The sequence below is a fragment of the Salmo salar genome, chromosome 01, assembly GCF_965601325.2.
Source record: "Salmo salar chromosome 01, fSalSal1, whole genome shotgun sequence".
In the NCBI taxonomy this organism is placed as follows: Eukaryota; Metazoa; Chordata; class Actinopteri; order Salmoniformes; family Salmonidae; genus Salmo; species Salmo salar.
Window position 1 is genome coordinate 58146934 of NC_138291.1, and position 21702 is coordinate 58168635.

The 21702-nt window shown below is 46.1% G+C and overlaps 1 protein-coding gene across 4 annotated transcripts in view; it reads left to right on the top strand.

Moving 5' to 3' along the window:
- LOC106605787 (KH domain-containing RNA-binding protein QKI) overlaps positions 1–21702 on the top strand; it is a 103331-nt gene that overhangs the window by 64824 nt on the left and 16805 nt on the right. The window lies entirely within an intron of this gene.

Genomic DNA, 21702 nt, shown 5'->3' on the forward strand with positions numbered 1-21702 from the left:
TAGCGGGTCATGGGTGCTCTCTGGGTTATGAAAGCTGTCGTACACAGATCCTGACAGGCTGCTAACACAGAGAGCGTGGCCAGTGTAGCTGTCCTCATTCATCAAATAACCACTCAAAAATTAATGAAGAACACAAGACGAGCGAGGCCAGGCATCTGGGGAACCTGTGTGTGTGTGTGTGTGTGTGTGTGTGTGTGTGTGTGTGTGTGTGTGTGTGTGTGTGTGTGTGTGTGTGTGTGTGTGTGTGTGTGTGTGTGTGTGTGTGTGTGTGTGTGTGTGTGTGTGCGTGTGTGCGTGTGTGCGTGTGTGTGTGTGTGTGTGTGTGTGTGTGTGTGTGTGTGTGTGTGCGCGCGCGCGAGGGAGCAAGCAATGTTGTATTTACTGTTGGTCGGAGCTGTAAATGAGCAGGGAGAGGTTACAAACTTTAGTTACAGTTGAAGTCGGAAGTTTACATACACTTAGGTTGGAGTCATTAAAACTCGTTTTTCAACCACTCCACAAATTTCTTGTTAACAAACTATAGTTTTGGCAAGTCGGTTAGGACATTACTTTGTGCATGACACAACTCATTTTTTCCAACAACTGTTTACAGACAGATTATTTCACTTATAATTCACTGCATCACAATTCCAGTGGGTCAGAAGTTTACATACACTAAGTTGACTGTGGCTTTAAACAGCTTGGAAAATGACAGAAAATTATGTCATGGCTTTAGAAGCTTCTGATAGGCTAATTGACATAATTTGAGTCAATTGGAGGTGTACCTGTGGATGTATTTCAAGGCCTACCTTCAAACTCAGTGCCTGTTTGCTTGACATCATGGGAAAATCAGATGAAATCAGCCAAGACCTCAGAAAAAAAATTGTAGACCTCCACAAGTCTGGTTCATCCTTGGGAGCAATTTCCAAACGCCTGAAGGTACCACGTTCATCTGTACAAACAATAGTACGTAAGTATAAACACCATGGGACCACGCAGCCGTCATACCGCTCAGGAAGGAGACACGTTCTGTCTTCTAGAGATTAACATACTTTGGTGCGAAAAGTGCAAATCAATCCCAGAACAACCGCAAAGGACCTTGTGAAGATGCTGGAAGAAACGGGTACAAAAGTATCTATATCCACAGTAAAACGAGTCCTACGGTATATTGACATAACCTGAAAGGCCGCTCAGCAAGGAAGAAGCCACTGCTCCAAAACCGCCATAAAAAGACCAGACTACGGTTTGCAACTGCACATGGGAACAAAGATTGTACTTTTTGGATAAATGTCCTTTGGTCGGATGAAACAAAAATAGAACTGTTTGGCCATAATGACCATCATTATGTTTGGACGAAAAAGGGGGAGGCTTGCAAGCTGGAGAACACCATCCCAACCGTGAAGCACGGGGGTGGCAGCATCATGCTGTGGGGTGCTTTGCTGCAGGAGGGACTGGTACACTTCACAAAATAGATGGCATCATGAGGATGGAAATGATGTGGATATATTGAAGCAACATCTCAAGACATCAGTCAGAAAGTTAAAGCTTGGTTGCAAATGGGAATTCCAAATGGACAATGACCCCAAGCATGCTTCCAAAGTTGTGGCAAAATGGCTTAAGGACAACAAAGTCAAGGTATTGGAGTGGCCATCACAAAGCCCTGACCTCAATCCTATAGAAAATTAGTGGGCAGAACTGAAAAAGCGTGTGCGAGCAAGGAGGCCTACAAACCTGACTCAGTTACACCAGCTCTGTCAGGAGGAAATGGCCAAAATTCACCCAACTTATTGTGGGAAGCTTGTGGAAGGCTACCCGAAACGTTTGACTCAAGTTAAACAATTTAAAGGCAATTCTACGAAATACTAATTCAGTGTATGTAAACTTCTGACGCACTGGGAATGTGATGAAAGAAATAAAAGCTGAAATAAATCATTCTATTTTATATTTGAGATTCTTCAAATAGCCACCCTTTGCCTTGATGACAGCTTTGCACAGTCTTGGTATTCTCTCAACCAGCTTCACCTGGAATGCTTTTCCAACAGCCTTGAAGGAGTTCCCACATATGCAGAGCACTTGTTGGCTGCTTTTCCTTCACTCTGCGGTCCAACTCATCCCAAACCATCTCAATTGGGTTGAGGTCGGGGGATTGTGAAGGCCAGCTCATCTGATGCAGCACTCCATCACTCTCCTTCATGGTCAAATAGCCTGGAGGTGTGTTGGGTCATTGTCCAGTTGAAAAACAAATGATAATTCCACTAAGCCCAAACCAGATGGGATGGCGTATCGTATCGATTTCCACCGGTCTAATGTCCATTGCGCTCGTGTTTCTTGGTCCAAGCAAGTCTCTTCTTCTTATTGGTGTCCTTTAGTAGTGGTTTCTTTGCAGCAATTCGACCATAAAGGCCTGATTCACGCAGTCTCCTCTGAACAGTTGATATTGAGATGTGTCTGTTACTTGAACTCTGTGAAGCATTTATTTGGGCTGCAATTTCTGAGGCTGGTAACTCAAATGAACTTATCCTCTGCAGCAGAGGTAACTCTGGGTCCTCATGAGAGCCAGTTTCATCATAGTGCTTGATGGTTTTTGCAACTGCTCTTGAAGAAACTTTCAAAGTTCTTGAAATTTTACATATTGACTGACCTTCATATCTTAAAGTAATGATGTACTTAATTTCTCTTTGCATACAAATTACCTTTTGAGAAGGTACACCTGTTAATTGAAATTCATTTCAGGTGACTACCTCATGAAGCTGGTTGAGAGAATGCCAAGAGTGTGCAAAGCTGTCATCAAGGCAAAGGGTGGCTACTTAGAGAATTTCAAATATAAAATATATGTTGATTTCTTTTTTTAAATGCTTGTTTTCTTTCTACATGATTCCATATGTGTTATTTCATAGTTTTGATGTCTTCACTATTATTCTACAATGTAGAAAATAGTAAACATAAAGAAAAACCCTGGAATGAGTTGGTGTGTCCAAACATTTAACTGGTACTGTGTATATTCAGATTTTTCGGGATCTCAATTTACTGTTGAGAGTTAGAACAGTAGAATACACAAGTTGCAATTACGAGACTCGGCAGTGCATCAGCAGTTTCCCGCTTGTTGTATGTCACTCACTGACAGTCGCTCAATTAAGCCTTGTCAGCTAACATTTTTTAGATTGGTAAATTAGTCTAGTTAGTCTAGCCTACTATCTAAACGTGTAGTAATCATGGCTGAATTACCGACCGGGAACACAGGGGCCCTGACCTCCAGGGGACCACCACTGATTTTTTTATTTTTGTTAGTCACCCTCACTCAGATATCATAGTAACATGGCATAATGTGTAGAATTGCAGGAAAGTGGTTTGCCCGCCGTCCAAAAATGATTTGCCAGTGACAAAATCTCGCTTAGGCTTGTTTGCGTGTGTGTGTGTGTGTGCGTAAGTGTGTGTTTGCATGGATATGTGCGTGCGTGCTTGTGTGCTTCTGCCTGCGTGCTTGTGTTTGTGTGTTAAAAGGGCAAGATATCAGATATTATAACACTTCAAAGCCAGTGAGGGATGTTTTCTCTCCAAATATAGCATTTTATAGTTTTTAAATTGTATAGAAACCTCAGTAAAACATAGATGCTGGCAGCCCTCTGGCCACCTCCAGTAGAGATGTCACTCTCCATCTGTCCCCAAGCTTCCACCACAACAGACATTAGTGTTATCAGAGTAGAGATACCAGCATCCTAAAGGTAAAACCACTGTAAAACCACGGTCTCTGTTGCCCCCACGGCTCCGAAGCCCACCCCACCCGCCTGATGGTATCTCTACCCTCCACTTTCTCCTCTACCCTCTCCCTCTCCTCTCCGCTCTCCTCAAGCCTCTCTCCCCTTCCCCGTCTCCTCTTCCCTCAGCCCCTCTCTCCCCTTCCCCGTCTCCTCTTCCCTCAGCCCCTCTCTCCCCTTCCCCGTCTCCTCTTCCCTCAGCCCCTCTCTCCCCTTCCCCTTCCCCGTCTCCTCTTCCCTCAGCCCCTCTCTCCCCTTCCCCGTCTCCTCTTCCCTCAGCCCCTCTCTCCCCTTCCCCGTTTCCTCTTCCCTCGGCCCCTCTCTCCCCTTCCCCGTCTCCTCTTCCCTCAGCCCCTCTCTCCCCTTCCCCGTCTCCTCTTCCCTCGGCCCCTCTCTCCCCTTCCCCGTCTCCTCTTCCCTCAGCCCCTCTCTCCCCTTCCCCGTCTCCTCTTCCCTCGGCCCCTCTCTCCCCTTCCCCGTCTCCTCTTCCCTCAGCCCCTCTCTCCCCTTCCCCGTCTCCTCTTCCCTCAGCCCCTCTCTCCCCTTCCCCGTCTCCTCTTCCCTCGGCCCCTCTCTCCCCTTCCCCGTCTCCTCTTCCCTCGGCCCCTCTCTCCCCTTCCCCGTCTCCTCTTCCCTCGGCCCCTCTCTCCCCTTCCCCGTCTCCTCTTCCCTCGGCCCCTCTCTCCCCTTCCCCGTCTCCTCTTCCCTCGGCCCCTCTCTCCCCTTCCCCGTCTCCTCTTCCCTCGGCCCCTCTCTCCCCTTCCCCGTCTCCTCTTCCCTCGGCCCCTCTCTCCCCTTCCCCGTCTCCTCTTCCCTCGGCCCCTCTCTCCCCTTCCCCGTCTCCTCTTCCCTCGGCCCCTCTCTCCCCTTCCCCGTCTCCTCTTCCCTCGGCCCCTCTCTCCCCTTCCCCGTCTCCTCTTCCCTCGGCCCCTCTCTCCCCTTCCCCGTCTCCTCTTCCCTCGGCCCCTCTCTCCCCTTCCCCGTCTCCTCTTCCCTCAGCCCCTCTCTCCCCTTCCCCGTCTCCTCTTCCCTCGGCCCCTCTCTCCCCTTCCCCGTCTCCTCTTCCCTCGGCCCCTCTCTCCCCTTCCCCGTCTCCTCTTCCCTCGGCCCCTCTCTCCCCTTCCCCGTCTCCTCTTCCCTCGGCCCCTCTCTCCCCTTCCCCGTCTCCTCTTCCCTCGGCCCCTCTCTCCCCTTCCCCGTCTCCTCTTCCCTCGGCCCCTCTCTCCCCTTCCCCGTCTCCTCTTCCCTCAGCCCCTCTCTCCCCTTCCCCGTCTCCTCTTCCCTCAGCCCCTCTCTCCCCTTCCCCGTCTGCTCTTCCCTCAGCCCCTCTCTCCCCTCTACCATTTCCTTATTCCCCTCCAAATAGCTTGAAATCACATCACCTGGCTGAGCCATAATAGAACATCTCTATGCTGAGAACATCATCATCATCATCATCATCATTATCAGTAGCAGTCCCTGTGTGCTTGCAGCATTCAGTGACTAGCACCGGTGTTAAGGGTAATTATCAGCACTGGCATTGTAGCATGAGTAAGACCAGTCCCCTGTGTGATTATGCCAGTACTACTCCCTCTGCAGTTGGCCACTGAGCCATACAAAATGAGGGAGACATAATCGTGTGTGTGTGTGTGTGTGTGTGCATCTGCAACAGATTGTTGCAATTAAGATATTCCTCAAAAGTCTTTGACTCCAATTCTCTGGAGAGAGAGAGCTCAGTTCTAAACGCACCATACTCAGAAAGTGCCTTCAGTGGTACATAGGATTTGTAGGGACATTGTGTCTTTGGACTGTCCTCCAGCCTGTCAGACCCCTCTATCTGTCCACTCGTTGCATTAACCTCTACACTGACCTTAACCATGTGAATCATCCCCATCACTTTCATGCATTTAACCCTTAAACCGCCTCCCTTAAACCAGCGAATCACAAAGACTCACATGCTCAATTCCTCGGACAGTAAATGGGAGGAAGTGCAACTTCAGCACTAGGCTGTGTGTGTGTGTGCGCCAGATAAGAATAAAGTCGACATCATAGGTATTAAAAGCACTCATGCCAACAGCAAACTCTGCCATCTTCTGCCACCTGCTGTAATCAGTCCCTGCAGGATTGCAATTTTTTGAAGTACGTTTATTGGTTCAAATTGCGAGCCCTCTTTTTGTAGTGCGGTAGTGAGACAGTTTTTTTTTATCCAGTAATATTGCAGTGATTTGATTGTTATACGCGGTAATAGTGCGGGGATTGGTCAAATTTGCAAGCCCTCGTATAATATGCAGGCAATTGTTGATTTTGCACGCAAAAAAACAAGGGTTTTGTGGAATTGCTAAATCCTGGAGGGACTGGATAATGCTGTCACAGATAGGAGTGGAGGCTCTCTCTGCTGCCTGTGCATCCCCAGTAGTAGCAGCAGGAGCACAGCATACTCAGAGCCTAAACTGTCGGGTGCTGAGGGGACCAGCTTTAATTAAAGTCCTGTCTATCAGCAGGGCCCGCAATGGCTCCAGGTCCCTACCACTCTGACAGATAGAGGCATGCTCTAATTGTTAGGGCCCAAAGATAAAGTGGAATTCAAATGGTGTGTGTCTGTGGGGTGGTGGGGGCGGGTGTAATTGTGTGTGTGTGTGTGTGTGTGTGTGTGTGTGTGTGTGTGTGTGTGTGTGTGTGTGTGTGTGTGTGTGTGTGTGTGTGTGTGTGTGTGTGCCCCTCCGCATAGCCTTGACCAGCTGTGCAAGTATAGTGTTTGAGCAAGCACACACACTATGTCTGGGACTCAGACCTCCTGCTGCCAACCCTTGCCTGTCAGTCATGTCACCTCCTTAGCTCCTAGCCGAGGATGAATACTGTATCTACACTTGACAGTTTTTATTAAACACTTTTTTTGTCTCGAGGGAAACACTGAGCGCTTCGCACCATTTATTGGTTTTGTCGCCTTTTTCTTCCCCCCACGTCTTTCTCCCTTTGTCTCACTCGCTCTCCGTTTCTCACTCTCACTCTGTCACACTCGTTTTGAAACTCACATACTCCACTCTGTTCATAAACTGTAATCTTGCGCCCGCACACACACACACACACACACACACACACACACACACACACACACACACACACACACACACACACACACACACACGTGTTCTCTTGTCTGAGAAGGCCTTGAGTGCTGCTGAGATTCTAGGAGTCTGGGTGCATCTTTCCAAGGCCCTGGCCACTTGTGAATTTGAGTCTGCATCTGCAGGTTTCCAGCAGAGGGATTTCCCAGCATGCTCCATTCCATGGGGGTTAGCCACAGACAGCTGACACATTGTAGACAGGATTAAATACACTCTCACTAACAGATACTTTAAAGGTGGCTGGATATGCATCTGCAATTCCCGCACATCCTTAGGGGGTTGGGAACTTGATTAAAATCAATTCAATGTACAAGCCAGGCCAGGGGAGAATCAGCCATGTGTTAGGTGAAAGAGGCAAAGGAAGCAGAGGGAAGCAGAGGGAAGCAGAGGTATTTGTCCTCTTGTTATAGTTTGTGTGAAGAGAGAGCGGTGCAGAATGACTGAACAAAAGCCCACTGGTTTGTGGGAGTTCGCATCTGTTCCCTCTGCAGCACAATAGACCCTCTCTTGCATGACATGTTTTTCTGCTGCTCACGGTCACTGAGAGTGCAGAGCCCCAGCCCAGGACCCAGGAGGGCGGGCCAGCCCAGGACCCAGGAGGGCGGGCCAGCCCAGGACCCAGGAGGGTGGGCCAGCCCTGCTGAATAGAGTTCAGATGTGCCTGAGACTTGGTCGCTGTGTGCGTTTGGGGTGGGGGTAGGTTGTGGGTGGTTGGGTGGTGCGCGTGTCTGTGTGCGTTTTGTATGCCTTCATTCACGCATGTAGGTGTACAGTATGTTTATGCATGTGATTGATCTGCAGTGTAAAGATGTGTGAGTGTGTGAGCGTGTGTGAGTGTTTGCGTGTGTGCGTGGCTCTGGTGCTTGTATGTGTGAACAGCAGGGACCTCTTCTTCTGGTCACATGATTGAGTAGTCATCTAGGTCTTTGAGGCTGAAAGACCATCAAAAGAGCCTTTGTTTACAACTGGAGTGTAGAAATCCTGAGCTGGGCTTTCTTCTCCTGTGGGGCTGGATAATGCTCTCTGTGGGGCTCTCCTTTCCCCTTCCCTTCCCTGCTTTACTTTGGGCTCCTAAATAGACAGAGTTCATCTCTCTCTGTCTCTCTGTGTCTTTCTCTCTCTCATCTGTCACACACACACACACGCATATTCACTCACTCACTCACTCTCATTCCCTTTTTCTCTCACAGACATTCTCTCGTTTTCTCTCTCTCGCTGTCACTCACTCACTCACTCACTTTTCCTTTCATTCACGTTCATTCTCATTCTCTCTGGAAAACAAAGGCACACATTCTGTCCCCCTCTCTTTCCCTCTCTGTTAAATCATTTTGGAGAGTTGCGTATGTCTCGCTGAATCAATACAGTGGAAAACCCACCCTATCCTGGGTAAACAGCCATGTTTGGGAACGCACCAAGCAGCTTCCTCTCTCTCTCTCTCTCTCTCTCTCTCTCTCTCTCTCTCCTCTCTCTCTCTCTCTCTCTCTCTCTCTCTCCTCTCTCTCTCTCCCTCTCTCTCTCCTCCCCTCCCTTACATTGAGGATCAGGCCGAAAAATCAGGGACTCTGGTGAAAGGGGGTAGAAAATGCATCTCCGTGGCAACCTGTTGAGTGGCCCTCGTTCCGGGCCTTCAAAAGAGCCCGACTGTAAATAGAGAGGCTTAAATTCCTCACGGACTGCCGTTTTCAGACAGCAAGGGGCGAGCAAGGACCCCCCAAGCTCTGGGAAACAAGCTGTCCGTCTCCATCCTCACCCTACTGCGTCTTTCTCCCCCACCTTTTCCTCCTCCATCTCCTCCCCTCTGGTAGTGAGGGATTCTTTTTTGTTGTTGACATTTAGAAAGTTCACTTAGAAAATAGATGCGACAGTTGCCTACTACGGTGTGCGTTTCCGTTTAACTATCTTGTGTCGAAACAGCTGGACGTGATGTGTCCACTGACCATTTAGGCAAATGAATAAATTTGAAATTTGGCGACAGCCTGTATGCCATCCCACCAATCTGTTTCATGTCTGAGGTAGCCCGCGAAAGCAGCATGGATACAATGCAATAATGGACTAATATTTGCCATATTCTATGAATTCTCATGTGCCAATGTATCGTCACGGTCCGTGCTATGGTAAAACTTACACTCCTGTAGATATATATTTTTTTACCTTTATTTAACTTGGCAAGTCAGTTAAGAACAAATTGTTATTGATAATGACGGCCTAGGAACAGTGGGTTAACTGCCTTGTTCAGGGGCAGAACGACAGGTTTTTACCTTGTCAGCTCGGGTATTCAATCTATCAACCTTTCGGTTACTGGCCCTAATGCTCTAACCACTAGGCTACCTGCCGCCCCTATTGGATGGTGAAACCAGAAAAGCAAATTAGAAGCAATTCAGGCATTCTTGAAAGTCAGGACAATCCTTGTCCTGCAAAGAAACATAGTTTTATAGTTGACAATTTGGATTTTGCAAGTAGTAAGCATTTAGAATGAAATGTGGAGTGGAGCTTTATAGTTATATCACATGCCCCACATACATCATTTATTTGAAAAACACCGTTTTCATCATCATGTCTTGCAATAAAGAAGAATCCACCCCTGTCGAACCGATACAATTTTTGTCGATCTTTAGAAAATGTCTCCTATATCTGCTGCTTCCATTACACATGTCAGAATGACTTTTATTGTGACATTACTCTTGTGGAATCAAACCTGGGTCAATGGAAACCTGCCTGGTGTTTTGAGAGTAGACGGACAGACCGAAAAATGAATCTCGCTCTGCAGTGCTGTTTTGCTTAGATGTAGCGTTTCACCAGATAGCTGCCTGCCTGCCTGCCTGCCTGCCTGCCTGCCTGCCTGCCTGCCTGCCTGCCTGCCTGCCTGCCTGCCTGCCTGCCTTCTTGCCTGCCTGCATGCCTGCCTGCATGCCTGCTTGCCACCCTGAGGCGTGCGTGAAATGAAATGTCACCTCTGAAATAAAGGCCTGCTTCTGTCACGAAAACATCTAATTTCCCACATGCAGGGCTGTTACTGTGTAATGGCACACTTGACTTCAATGCTATTACAGACCTTTGTTAAAAAAAAGGCAACAATGTCTTTGTGTGTGAGAGAAAGGATGGCAGCGGTGTTTATTGAAGACTGAAATGGAATAGATCGTACAGCACCCTGCAGTGGCTTCAGAAATGTTTTGCAAATCAAGTAATGAATTCATTATTTGACTTCCATGCGTTTTTGTTAGAGATCTATCCAATTTACATTTTAAGTCATTTGGAAGACTATTTTTCCAAGGGCTTGATCATTGTGAGCTAAACACTCCAACATTGACCCTATGCACAGAAGCCTTTCACTGTTGCCTAAAAGCTCTCATGCCGAACCCAAGGTCTCTGAAACACACTCAATGAACGTTTATCATGATCCATGTATCCCTCTGAATGCATAACATACTGTAGCTACATGCAGTGAAATATCACCTCCACAAGAGGTATTTCCACCAGAGTATTCTCACAAAAATCTCTACATCAATACGCTTCTTCTTCACTATTACAATCCAGATTGTTTGGCTCTGACAATGATGGAGATAAGACCCTTTTTTGAGAGCGGATAGCAATTCCAATCCACCGCCAGACCACCAATTAGAATGCAGCCTGTAAGATGAATAATGGACAAGGACATACATTTTTTACACGAAAAAAATCCTCAAATCTATTTTTCATAAAGGAAGACAGGCAGCGGGCCTGTAAGTTGGCCTCTTTTGGAAGATTAGAGAACGTTAAGAGATGTGGAGAGAGACTCTCTTTTCCTCGCCGTATGTATCTCTGAGGTACGGGCACAGAGAAACAGACAGACCGGGGAGGAAGTGACATCGCTGTGGCGGTCTTTGAGTGTGTCGTGAAGGCTGAGTAGTGTCTTCTAAAGGGAGATAAGGGCGCTGGGGCACCACGGCAGGGTGATGCCCATCCTGCCCGCTGTTTAACTGGCATGTGAACCCTAGTTTGTGCCAATGGTGGGTAAACAAGCCACTGTAGAGAGAGCCCGTCTGTGCCACTCCAAACACTCAACTGAGTTTAAAGGGAGACTGCTTGCGTTTGTGAAATGTCCATCCTTTTCAAAGCTGTATATTTAATGAGTTTATGCTCCCCTCCTGGTTTGATCTGTATTCTGGTAGGAAGAGGTGCCCTGCGTGGTGGAGTAACCCACTGTGTGTCTTTGATCGTAGGGGTGTGTGTGTGTGTGTGTGTGTGTGTGTGTGTGTGTGTGTGTGTGTGGGCAGATTCTAGCTGTGCAGCTTGCAGGCATAACTAAATGAAACACGGAAAGGTTTCATGCACCATCCATTCCTAATGTACCCAGCTCATGGGAATGGAGATCACTCTCTCCTTTTGTGTCACTGCTCTTTGCTCGTCACCCAAATCATGTAGTTCACGCAAGTCATAAAACCCCTTCCATTACTGGATTTGTGTATAAATCCTTCTAACCTTAGGGACAAGGAGAAGTAGGAAGGATAGCGGTCCCATTTCAGTGACCTAGCACCAGGGTGGGAGGGAAAGGGACCACATTAATACTGTCCTATTTTAGAGGATAACTAACCTTAATAACAACCTTACCGTAATAACCAACCTTACCACTGTAATTGCACTAATAGTAATACAGATCACTACACACATGTTAGATAGAGCTACTATCCATCGAACTGTATCATATTTCAGGCTTGTGTTTATACAGCAACTAGGGATGCACGATATTATCGGTGAGCGTATCGGAATCGGCCGATATTAGCTAAAAATGCCAACATCGGCGTCTGCCCGATGTCTAGTTTAACGCTGATGTGGAAAACCAATGTCGAAGCTGACCTGCATACCTATATAACGTAGGTAGATGACGTAATGACACCACGAACCCCGGTACACACTACCAAGTAGGTGCTATTTTTCAGATGTTGCCCTACCGGAGTTACACAGTATTGTTGAAACGCACATCTCTGAGCTATTTGCTATGAGCGTCACTGCTATTAGCTTCACGACTGACATTTGGACCAGCGATGTCAGCCCCATGAGCATGCCGAGTCTGACAGCACAGTGGGTCGACGAGGATTTCGTACTGAGGAAAGCCGTATTGCATGTTCAAGAATGTGATGGTTCTCATACCGCTGCTGCCATTTCAATGACATTTGAGAACATGTTTGAAACTCGGAAACATGAACACACTCCTAGCGCCATTCAAACAACGACCTTAAGAAATAAGCTCATCAACTGCGTCTGCGTGGTACCCTCTGTCATGGCATTGAAACACCTGCTCAACAAAACTGCCCACACAGACCGTTGGGTTAAAACTTACAAAAATACTCGAGGCTGTGAACAAGTGATTCTGTGGCATTCTCTCTGAGCTTCTTTACTCTGTCGCCACCATGCGCGATGCTCGGTACAAGGATGCAGACAAGAAACAGGGTTTACGTGAAATGTTACATACACAGCTGGACAAGATGGAAATGAACACAGTGACGCACCGAGGAAGAAAGGCCACGGACAGACAGAGCTGAAACTTCACTGTTTGACATGTATGATGAAATCCTGGTTGAGAATGAAACGACTGAACAAACGAACAATGAAACAGCACAGCAAGTAAGTGAAAGAAATATGTTTTGATTATGTTTTACTGGTAATGAGGACATACGTAAATGCCAACAAAATAACTTTTTGGTGTGTGTGTGTGTGTGTGTGTGTGTGTGTGTGTGTGTGTGTGTGTGTGTGTGTGTGTGTGTGTGTGTGTGTGTGTGTGTGTAACCTTTATTTAACTAGGAAAGTCAGTTAAGAACAAATTCTTATTTACAATGACGGCCTACCCCGGCCAAACCCGGACGATCCTGGGCCAATTGTGCGCCGCCCTATGGGACTCCCAATCACGTCTGGATGTGATACAACCTGGATTCGAACCAGGGACTGTAGTAACACCTCTTGCACTGAGATGCAGTGCCTTAGACTGCAGCGTCCATGTGTGTGTGTTAACTATTTAACTGTACTAGAATGCTTAAAAGGCCTCTAACATTTTAAATATCAGTTATAGGTATCGTTCTTTTTGGTAAGGAAAATATTGGATATCGGTATCGGCCAAAAATGTCATATCGGTGCGTCACTAACAGCAACTCATGCAAAAAGCCTCAATCATACAGTCTTTGCTATGTTACCCTTAGTTCAATTCAACCTTCACATGTAATCACACATGTAACCTGCTAACGATGTGCATTATAAGCCATACAACTGATGTACTGATATTGACCGATTCTGTTAATACGGTATTAACCTTTATCAAATCGTGTGAGAGTCACAACACTAGCCCATCCTACATTCTTTCTCCGGGACAAGTGTCTGGCCGTGATGCAGTCGTCTCTAAGCGTTCTATCAGAGCAGCCCATTAACATTGCAGAGATCACACACGGTAACCTCATGCACTGGGGACACCACCACTCCTCTCCCTCCCTCCCTCCCTCTGTCTCTCTCTTTTGCCAAAGCCAATTAACATGAAAGCTCCATACGCCTGGAGCAGCGCAGGGAACTCTCAGAGATTATCAGGCGAGATGCTGAAGGCTTCTTTAAGTCCCCCCCCCCCTCCCGTTTACTTCCCGTGACCTACCATGACTTTGAATTCTCACCCAGTTTTGAGAGTGTGTGCGTGAGAAAACACACGGTGTCTAGTTACCATACGCAGTACACATAGACACACACACAGTTGGACAAATATACTTAGCTAGTACTCATCAGTAAGTACACAGTACGCAGGTGCATGTACACATGCAAACACATGCCATTGCTAATACTCCTAGGTTGTTGTGGTAGATGAAACAAAATGTGTAATTGAAAGGCACGCACATACAAAGACACACACACACACACCTATTTCCCAATCAGGAAGTACTTTTTCCCACCCAGCCCTAGACTGTTCTCAGAATAACCTCTTATTGGTGTTTGGACATTGAGTTGCACTAAGTTGTGTAACAACTTGTTGACTCTTGAAGGCCCCCTATTCTCTCTGATGCGTCAGCATGTGTAGGATCTGAAGTCACACATCCTACACATGTTGAATAGGGTAAATATAGCCTTTGCTACCATGGCCTCTGGTCTCCATGGTGGGTAAACATGGACGGTGTTTGCGCTGTGCATTTTAACGAGTGTTCGTCTAATTAGCCAGCTAGGCCAATTAAAAGGGGTGCTACAACTCTAATTAACATATATATTGGATTAAGAGCCAATTACACTGATGAAGCTGTAATGCTGAGGCTTACATGAGTCTTTATCTCTCTGTGTGTGTGTGTGTGTGTGTGTGTGTGTGTGTGTGTGTGTGTGTGTGTGTGTTAAAACGAACAGGAAACAAGGCTTTTCCACAGAATGTTTTCTCTGTACTGATCAGCAGCATCTCTGTGTCCTGCCTCTGTCTCAGCTGAAAGGAAGGGCGGGCGTAGTGCAGTGTGATGTTCAGCTCTGCACTCCTGCCTGTCTACAGCTGCACTGTAATTAATGGGGACTGTGTCTTTGGAAGGAAAAGCTCTGGCTTGCAGTTAACTAAACTCCCCGGGCCAAACTTTCCCTCGTCAGAGCCTCTCAAATGGCTGATCTCATTAGCTGTAGTTCTTTCCCCTCTCTTGGCTCCGGTGCAAGTGGCTCTGGTGCAAGTAGAGATGGGTTGTAGCTGGATTGAAAGTTTGGGGGAGAAACTGGTTGTTGGGAAACTGGTCAGTGTCCGCGTGGTTGGGGAGAGACAGGAAAGGCAGGAGTGGATGAGGCGACGCCGTGGCTGGCTGCCAGGACCGAGGAGGGAAGAGAGGGGGAGTAGAGGGGCGATGTTCAGAGATGGCAGCTGTACTCGGTGGGAGTGGGATGAATTCCTGGAGAGAAAGAGAGGGGGGAGAGGGAGCGAGAGAGAGAGAGAGAGGCGTCTGTTTTCCACATCCACCCCTGTCCTTCTCTGTGTCCCACTCCAGCCAATTAGAGCGCGAACCTGCCCGTCCTCCTCCTAAACAGCCAATTGGAGGGGCTGTCTGAGTTGACAGGCGCAGGCCCTCGCCCTTGCCCTTGAGAGGGGGAGTTACATTGTAAAACCTGCTGTAATGTTGTAATGGTCACTCCAGACTCACTTTTACCACTGTGTTAATCGGTTTTATCACCGTCATCACTCTACTTTGCATTTGTTTCATGTCATTTACCAGAAATATACAGAGGACAAGAGCCGCAATTGAATGAGAATTTCGACCATAAATGTTTATTGGAATTTGTTCTGTAAAATATGAGAAAGCGATAGGTGTTTACTGAACATATTTAAGCCCAAAGTTAGAGACAGAGATCAGAGATAGACAAAGCAAAAAGAAAGAGTGTAAGAGAAAGAAAGAGATGAGAGAGAGAGAGAGAGAGAGAGAGAGCTTCAGTCTGACAGGCTGTGATGGAAAGGGGGTAGGCTGGCAGTCATTGTGCTCCAAAGGTCATAGTGACCCCAGCCTGAATAGCAGCGGAATTATTCCTCTTTATGCAAGCTGACATAAAAAAAAAAACATTTCCACACGGCGTGACCTGAGAAGGCTCCCAAAGCGGGCTGTGCCACTGGACACGCACGCATGGACGGACAGACAGACAGACAGACAGACAGACAGACAGACAGACAGACAGACAGACAGACAGACAGAGGTCTTCTGCTCATCACATCAACAGCTCAACACTCACAGCCTCCCTCCACAGCAGTGGGAGGGAAATCAATGGCCGACACGTAGACAAAGAAAAATCAAACCTGCAAATCTGAGAGAGCGTTCATTCTCTTCACTCACTTCCCCGATTACATCGAATGAGTCATTCTGATTGGGTACAGGATGACAAGATTGTATTTACCGTGACACACACACACACACACACACACACACACACAGATAGATAGCAGTCTGTCTGCATTGACATTTGCTCTACTAATATCTCAATGGATGTGAAATGACTGCTGGGTTATTTTTCATCTTGTCATTGTGTTCTGTTCAGTAGATATGGGGATAGAGTTAGTAGTTTGGGGAGTTTTGACCGTAAAGCACATACAGTACACCGTTTGCAATGTTCCCTCCACTAAACCAGGAATTAAGGTTCAGTTATGCATGACAAGCGAGAGTTGTATCTCTCTTGAACATCAGAACAAGGCATGACGATTGAATCTTCTCTGCATCACCTATTTAATTGTTCTGACGTGCTTTTCCCAACTTAGACTGAATCACATTTGAAACATGCATTCACCACTCCAAACATCTGACGAGGACCGACTCTAATGGAAATGGCTTCTGCGTTTAGCATAAATCAGTCTTAACTAAAGAGGAAAAATCAAAGACATGAGGGATCTGTTGAAAGGGGTTAAGAGTTCACTGCTAGGAGCACCACTGTTGCACGGCTAGGCGTGTTAGCATGGTCATGGATTAACTGCCGCTGAATTCATGGGTTCTAAACTCCCGTCAAATTCTATAATACATAGCACTCCAAACTGTAGGCTCGCTGCAGGTGCCGATAGGGACAGATGGGAAGGAATAATGCAAAACCAAGAAGCAGATTTAAAGGGTTTATCGTCTGGAGCAATTGGATTTGACTGAAATCGACCTTATTGATGTTTGCTGCAAGTTACCAGAAACTAAGCAAGTGTAAACTGTAAAAGCACACATCTAAACGGACACAAAAACACACATACACACACATACATTGGGCTCTATTTTAGCAAACCTAACGCAATGGTGTGTCAGAAATATTTTTGTATAATTTCACAACCGGAATTATGGGCACAGTGGCTGGCGGTGACGTGAAAGGGCTGGGTTTTGATAAATAAACAAGTTGTAGTTGTGGCAAGGCTTGACCCCTCACTGGCCAATCAGAATATGCTCCATAGCAAAATGTTTGGTTGCTTCAAGTTGTTTATTTATGCTATTGTATGTATTGCGTTGTCATCAACTCCAATTTGAATGTTAGTCCGTAATAGCCTAGTTTGTTAAATAGCCTACAGAAACAAAATAACAAAATGTATGTAGGCCTAGCCCATCTTTGCTAAATATGTTGAACATGTTTGCAGTCAACATTGTAAGAAGCCTAATTGTATGGCTTCAATATGGAAATACAGTCCACTCAGAAAGTATTCAGACCACTTGACTTTTTCCACATTTTGTTGCGTTACAGCCTCATTCTAAAATGTATAAATTGTTTTTTTTCCCCCTCATCAATGTAAATGCAATACCCCATAATGACAAAGCAAAAACAGTTTATTTGAATTTGTACAAATGTATTATAAATAAAAAGCTGAAATATCACGTTTACATAAGTATTCAGACCCTTTACTCAGTATTTGTTGAAGCACAAGCTTTCACACCTGTATTTGGTGGTCTATTTTCAGGTCTCTCCAGAGATGTTCGATGAGGTTCAAGTCCGGGCTCTGGCTGAGACACTCAAGGACATTGAGACTTGTCCCGAAGCCACTACAGCATTGTCTTGGCTGTGTGCTTAGGGTTGTTGTCCTGTTGGAAGGTGAACCTTTACCCCAGTCTGAGGTCCTGAGTGCTCTGGAGCAGGTTTTCATCTCGCTGTACTTTGCTCCGTTCATCTTTGCCTCTATCCTGACTAGTCTTCCAATCCCTGCTGCTGAAAGACATTGCCACAGCATGATGTTGCCACCACCATGCTTCACTGTAGGGATGGTGCCAGGTTTCCTCCAGATGTGACGATTGTCATTCAGACCAAAGAGTTCAGTCTTGGTTTCATCAGACCAGAGAATCTTGTTTCTCATGGTCTGAGATTCTTTATATGCCTTTTGGCAAACTCCAAGCTAACTATCATGTGCCTTTTACTGAGGAGTGGCTTCCGTCTGGCCACTCTACAATAAAGGCCTGATTGGTGGAGTGCTGCTGAGATGGTTGTCCTTCTTGAAGGTTCTCCCATCTCCACAGAGGAACTCTGGAGCTCTGTCAGAGTGACCATCGGGTTTTTGGTCACGTCTCTGACCAAGGCCCATCTCCCCCGATTGCTCAGTTTGGCCAGGCGGCCAGCTCAAGGAAGAGTCTTGGTGGTTCCATTTAAGAATGATGGAGGTTACTGTGTTCTTGGGGACCTTCAATGCTGCAGACATTTTTTGCTACCCTTACCCAGATCTGTGCCTCGACACAATCCTGTCTCGGAGTTCTACGGACAATTCCTTTGACCTCATGGCCTGGTTTTTGCTCTGACATGCACTGTCAACTATGGGACCTTATATAGACAGGTGTGTGCCTTTCCAAATCATGTCTAATCAATTTAATTTACCACAAGTGGACTCCAATCAAGCTATAGAAACATCTCAAGGATGATCAATGGATTTCGAGTCTCATAGCAAAGGGTCTGAATACTTATGTAAATTAGGTATTTATGTTTTTTATATTTAATACATTTGCAAAAAATTCTAAACCTTTTTTTGCTTTGTAATTATGGGGTATTGTGTGTAGATTGTTGAGGAATTGTATTTATTTAATCCATTTTAGAATAAGGCTGTAACGTAACAAAATGTGGAAGAAGTCAAGGGGTCTGAATACTTTCTGAATGGCACTGTATTGTTAAACATAGTATTCACACTGACATAGGGGCTAGGCCTACTGTATATTGCATTATGTCTGCCATGTCTGAGCCATGGACACGCCAAACATTGTCAAAAAACAAGATTCAATTCAATAAGACTTAAAAAGAGAGTGAATTATTTGAATCAAAATGAAACAACTTGTTTTAAATAGGCTTTGTCTTAATACAGTTACAGGCACCATATTTGCTCCCTGTGGGTATATAATATTAAGGTGGATTATGGTGACTTTTACACACATCCAAAATAATAACTGAAGCTGGCAACAATAATAATAAAAAGGGGATGTCCGCTCACTGTTTTGCTGCTCCCAAACTTGATCTTTTAATAAAGCTTTGGTGAATCATATTTGTTTCAAAGCAGTCTCAAGAGCCAAAAACTATTTGAGAAATGCATTGGGCAGGACAAAAAAAAAACATTGAGTGGAGGCTTGGTTTTTTGGAGGCTTGGTTTTTAATCAAATGAAACGAAAAACAAACAATCTGTTGTTGACAACGTTTCGAAATAGGACGGGGTCAGAAGCATGATATCATAAATCACTTCTCCTGTTCAATGGCACTGTGTGCACATTCAGGCCTACATTTGCAGTTGATATGGAATTACTAGAGGACTGAATAGTTTAGAGGAGCGCGTCTTCGGTAATCAGACGAAGGGCGCTCTTTGAAAATGGGGATGGATAGCCTACTTGAACAAGAGAAATGAAATGAAGTAGGCAGGTATGTGAATTGTGAATAATGAAAAAGCATGAGGGGAAACAACCTCCAATATTTCAAGTCACTCTCAGTAGACTATTTAAACCCCCTTTATTCATAGCTACTTGGACAATGGCCAGGGTAAAAAGACTAAGGGGAAGGTAGACTATGCTTCGGTTTTAATCAAATTAAACGAAAGGGGGGGGTGTTTCTAATTACGAGATTTACTGGTACAAAAGGCACATCTCTCCTTCCATGGGCACTATGCGTCATGGCTGGATAAGCTCCGCTTCTGCACCCCAAATCCATTCTGTTACCATTCTGTTACTGATAAGACCTGCTTTTGGTGGGTCTTATAGAACTTCCCAATAGCGCTGCATGAAATTGTCACTTTTGTGCTTGTTTTTAAAAGACCCACCACACTTGTGCCTCCTTTAGCGCCACCTGGAAATAGAATGTTAACACAAATGGGTACTCACGCTCGTGCACACAATACATTTTTTTAAGACACACACACACACTGAAAAACACACGCTCCAGTGTCTGTGGCCGGCTGCTGAATTGTGCTACTGTGTGAGTTGTGCAGAGAGAGACAGAGAGTGGCCCTTTTTGTGTGTGTGCTTGGCAGCGTTTAGCTGTGGGAGCAGGAAGGGCCCATGGCAACACTGTCACAGCAGAGGGGGAGGTAGAGAAGAGCGAAAGCTACCATGTGTTTGATACCATTCCACAGATTCCGCTCCAGTCATTACCACGAGCCCGTTCTCCCCAATTAAGGTGCCAGCAACCTCCTGTGATATTCCTAGCTGGGAGATTTAAGAAGAGACACACAGAGGTTAATGTGAGAACATGACTCGTGGACTACTGCCATTGACACTGACAGCTAAAGTAGAGGGCCAAGCAATCACGGTCAACAGACTCTCACACTGTAACAGTGGAGGTGTTAAGAGAGCCCTACTGGACTCACTGATATGAGTGACAACACAGCACCACTCACTGGCCCAGGCCAGCAACTACAAGCTGAAGGCAGACTAGAAACCAAACATACCAAGATTCTTCCATTGGTGTCCATTGTCCAAGATCGAAAAGCCTCCGCATCTCCCTACCGTATAATCGGAGAGGAATGTGCAGAGGACACTGTATTGTCCTTATACACTCCCAAAAACACACACACATTATATCGATGCTACGCTGCAGCTCAAAGAGAATCGAACATAACAGTACCACTCAAGGACAGAACTAGACAAAGGAGGCTGGTGGGGCGGGGCTATAGGAGGACGGGCTCATTGTAACGGCTGGAATGGGATGATTGGAAAGGACTCAAACGGCCTCCTCTGGAACTACAGTAGACTCTGTTGACTCAATACAGAGTCAGAGTGATTTACTCCTGCAGTGCCTTCTCTTCATAGGCTATTAATCACTGCAGTCTTCACTTATTAAAAAGTATTGTTGTTTACAGTAGATACAGGAGCCCTTTGAGCGTTTTGTTTTTGACTCCCGAAGGCATGGCTCAGAGTGTTTTCTAAAAGTACGTTTACTGTGATTCTGTAGACGCACACACACACACACACACACACACACACACACACACACACACACACACACAGTATGGTGCTTGAGAATGTACCATGTCAGGTCAATGCCTTTTCCCCACCCCTCATCTTCTCATCTTTACCGCATTTCCCCAAATCAAAGTTGTGATCAAGTTCTGTGTCATTGCATTTCGTTTTCGAAACGTATAGTTGCTCTAGGCGTGGAGATGAATCATCCCAGTGATGTGAAAAAGTTTGACTGATGAACAAAGTGTTTCTCCTCCCATTCGTTACTCTGGCAGATGAGCCGATTAAGGGCTGATGTAAATATCAAAGATGCTGTGGCAGATTGGATACCCTGCTGCTACTGAATCTAGATCTGGGCTCCTGCTGGATCTTTTCAAACTGCCAACCAAATCGCTTCAGTAAATAATTGGTAGGAACGTTTGTGTATGTGTCTTTCGGTGTCTGGCAGGATCGGATGCCATTTGGGTGCTTTGTCGATTTGGATTCTGTCTGTGTGTGTGTGCGTGCTTGCGTGCGTGCGGTATGTGTGAGAGAGCTGAGTGTCTGTGTACTGATGTGAGACAATCATACAGTGTGTCTGTGCTCCAAGTCTTACGGTATGTGTGCAGACGTGAGTCGCCGTTCAACATATTCTGCTCTCTGTGTGCTCACTGTTCCTGTGTCTCTGTGTGCTCACTGTACCTGTGTCTCTGTGTGCTCACTGTACCTGTTTTTCTGTGTGACTGTTCCTGTGTCTCTGTGTGACTGTTCCTGTTTCTCTGTGTGACTGTACCTGTTTTTCTGTGTGACTGTTCCTGTGTCTCTGTGTGACTGTTCCTGTGTCTCTGTGTGACTGTTCCTGTGTCTCTGTGTGACTGTTCCTGTGTCTCTGTGTGACTGTTCCTGTTTCTCTGTGTGACTGTTCCTGTGTCTCTGTGTGACTGTTCCTGTGTCTCTGTGTGACTGTTCCTGTGTCTCTGTGTGACTGTTCCTGTTTCTCTGTGTGACTGTTCCTGTTTCTCTGTGTGACTGTTCCTGTGTCTCTGTGTGACTGTT